Below are 3,945 nucleotides of genomic sequence, written 5' to 3'. Positions count from 1 at the left end.
TCTGATTCCTACTCGGTGGTGACGCTGCACTCAGGGAGGAGCTGATTGTGGGTCGTGTTGTATGTTTTGCAAATGAACAAAAGTAAACAGGACTGAATAATTACTGAGGAAAGAGACAAACACACTCATCGGTCAATATTATTCAGCAAAGAAGCAAATATTTAAAGAAGCGGCCTTTCAAATGATTGATTCCTGTGAAGACAAACAAGCAGATCAGAAGAGTCATGTGGAGCTCTGCTGACTTCAAAACACTCTTCAGTGTGACTCAGAAGACATACAAAAAGAAATATGATTAAAGTCTTAAAGGATTCATCATCATGAGAGAAGAATAAGATCAACACCCAAAGTCCACACCATGCCATACTGGGGTGGGTGGAGGGAGGGCCAGTCCCGGGACCTGGTGGATGTAAGAGGTGATGTGAGGAAAATCCTCTGCAGCTCAATGTGACCAAGACAAAGAAGATGGTGGAGGACCTAATGAGGAACAAGTGCTCGCCACGCTCAGTCTACGACACATTATACGAGTACCTGGATTTTCACCTGGATGATAAACTGGAGTGGCCCACCAATGGGCCTGAGTCGGCTTTACTTCCTGTGAAGACTCAGGTCCTTCAAGATATGCAACCTAATGCAGCAGAGCTTCTCGCAAATATCTTCATCTTTGCTGTGGCGTGCTGGGGTACAGGCATCAAGGCGGACCCATAAACAGACTCACACAGGTACTGCACTTCAAAGATTTCATTACAGAGCTTACAAAAAATCCTTCTGTCCACAACTACATACCTGAGAGGATCAGGATTTTCTACTGTGGTCACAACTCAGACCACAGAACCACTGAAGAACCCTGAGAGCGAATCTGTCCCCCATTACACCTGGACAGGATGTGTCCCATATTCTACCCAGACTGGATCTGATCAGGTCTGAGACACAGGCCACGGTGTCTCATAAAAGAGCCTGAGAACCCACAGGGTCAAATTTGGGCATTGTTAATTGTTAAACTGTTAAAGCATGAGCCAGAGTGGTAGTAACAAGATGGCTGACGACACGCTGTTTTCTTGACCTGGAAACCGACCCCAACAAAAGCGTCTTGCAGTAAACCAGAGGTTGGTAAACTTGTTGGTAATTCTAACATTTAACCACTGAAGAGAAGTCAGGACTGGAGTTATGTGGAACCTTCTTTCAGAACCTGTTAAAAGTCTTGCATCAGCGTAAAGTTGAAGAAAGTTGTCATTTAACCATGTCCAGTTCTGCCTCACAATCAGTGTGAGTACAGTCAGAGTTGTTGTAGAATTGTTTTTTTGCACTTGAAAGATTTTACTTTGTACTTCTTGAAATATTTTTTTTTTTTTTTTGCAATAAAGAAATAAATTTCTTTGTGTGTAAAACATGTATTTGTTTCTGATGCATGACGTATTTATTTGATGGGTACGTTTTTTTTACGTTTTGTATCTGCAAAATTATTTGGTGAATTTATAATAACAACACACACTGAGTTTGCTTGTGAATTGTTGGGTGTGAGTAAAACCTGTTTTGTGTGTTTGTGAGGTTTCGGTACGATTTTAATGAGGCAGGTTTCAATCACTGATCTCTTCACATTCTGGATTAATGTCAGGCTGGAAACTAAAGCTGCAAATCATTGTCCTGTTGACACTCCCAACTCAGATATTTAGTACATGAGAACCTGTTGGCTTCATTTAATATATACATTTAATTGAGCAATAATCACCCTCAAAGTGACCTTTTTCCTCTAAAAATCCAACCGTGATGTGGAGTTCAAAGTCTCCAGACCTGTAGAAACCAGATAAAATAAACTTTATGCAAAAATACATGTATTACTTTTTTAAAAAAAAATCCAATCAAATTGATATTTATAATCATAAAAATCATTCAGTTTTTTGACTGTATTTTATACGTCACCATTCTCATGTGTTCACAGATTAAATACATTAGTTTTTGTCAGACACACCCTGAAACAGACCTGAAACGTGGACCTGTCTGGACAAAAGAGGACATTTGTTCACCTTCTTCATCAGTTTCCTGAGAGTCAGTATCAGTGTGATCAGCTGTACTCACCAGTGTTGGAGTCAGTGTCTGTGGAAGTCCAGATGAACTCAGGTTAGATTTCTTCACAGAGAAACTCAGAGACGTGTCTGAACTGCAGCTCTGACTTTATCTTTGACTTTCTCTTCCGCAGTGTGACGCTGGATTTCAGTGTCTCCTCCTCTGCCTGCAGCTCTGTTCTTCAGTGTTTGTTTCCTCCATCAGCTTCACACAGTGACTCTCAGGAAGTGTCGTCTCTGCTGAGCCTCCCTGGTGACGGCTGGGTTGTTGTTCATCCAGGAGAGATCAATGAGAAATATGACTGAAACCAGTTTAGTGCTGAATCTTTAATGGCTGAGGCCGAGGACTGATGAGTGTTGGAGCCACAATCCAAGAAGAAACATCCCGAATCCAGGAACACATCAGAAAGATGAGCTGCAGAAACTGTAAATAGACACAAATTCCCTGTGTGCTCTGCATTTTCTTCTGTTGAGGAAAGAGGTTTGTCCATGAATAAAATATACATAACTCAGTGGTTTTTCAACTGTTTTTCCACATGGTTTAATTTACAGAAATGTAACTTCAGGTCGAGGTGGAGAATCATCTCTTTTGAAATACTGTGTCGTGATCTGGAGATCAGACATCATGAAAAAGTGTTTCAGTCAGTGTGATCAGGTAATCAACTGGTCACACTGCAGGGTATGAAATGATATATAGAAGAATATACAAGTCAACATGTTATATAGAACTGACAGGCAGATAGTTCTTTAACTCTTTCAGAAAGATTATTCAACATTTGATGAACCACTGAGAAACTGCTCCAGCACACTGACAGCTGGGAAACATGACAGCAGTGAACAGCTGATGGCTCACTGGCTTCAGTCAGTGGATCAATAAGAAATGCTGCAGACTCAGTGGGACTGGGGTCGATATTAATGTGTACCAGGCAATATTAATATTTACAAGTCAAATGGTGAATAAATATATTCAAAGTGACTGACAAGAAAGAATATTTACAAAGAAGTGTTGAGAGAACCATCAGCTGTTTCCTGTAAACAAAACGTCTGGTCATCAAACTAAATGAAAACTGTTTCATTTACTGTCATGTTTCAACAGGTTTCCATTACATCAGCTCAACTGTGGCTCCATTTACATGACTGTTTTTTAAATCCCATTGAAAACTATGGTCCATCCATCCATCCATCCATCTTCAGCCGCTTATCCGGGGCCAGGTCGCGGGGGCAGCAGTCTCAGCAGGGATGCCCAGACTTCCCTGTCCCCAGACACTTCCTTCAGCTCCTCTGGGAGGATCCCAAGGCGTTCCCAGGCCAGCCGAGAGACATAGTCTCTCCAGCGTGTCCTGGGTCTTCCCCGGGGTCTCCTCCCAGTGAGACATGCCCGGAACACCTCCCCAGGGAGGCGTCCAGGAGGCATCCTGAACAGATGCCCGAGCCACCTCAGCTGGCCCCTCTCGATGTGGAGGAGAAGCGGCTCTACTCTGAGCTCCTCCCTGGTGACTGAGCTCCTCACCCTATCTCTAAGGGAGCGCCCAGCCACCCTACGGAGGAAGCTCATTTCGGCCGCTTGTATCCGGGATCTTGTCCTTTCGGTCATGACCCAAAGTTCATGACCATAGGTGAGGGTGGGAACGTAGATTGACCGGTGAATCGAGAGCTTCGCCTTTCGGCTCAGCTCCTTCTTCACCACAACGGACCAATACAACGACTGCATCACTGCAGACGCTGCACCGATCCACCTGTCAATCTCACGCTCCATCCGTCCCCCACTCGTGAACAAGACCCCAAGATACTTAAACTCCTCCACCTGGGCAAGGGTCTCTCCACCTACCTGGTGAGGGCAAGCCACCTTGTTCCGGTCGAGGACCATGGCCTGGGATTTGGAGGT

The sequence above is a fragment of the Salarias fasciatus genome, chromosome 13 (assembly GCF_902148845.1).
Source record: "Salarias fasciatus chromosome 13, fSalaFa1.1, whole genome shotgun sequence".
NCBI lineage: Eukaryota > Metazoa > Chordata > Actinopteri > Blenniiformes > Blenniidae > Salarias > Salarias fasciatus.
This window is presented reverse-complemented; position numbering follows the sequence as displayed.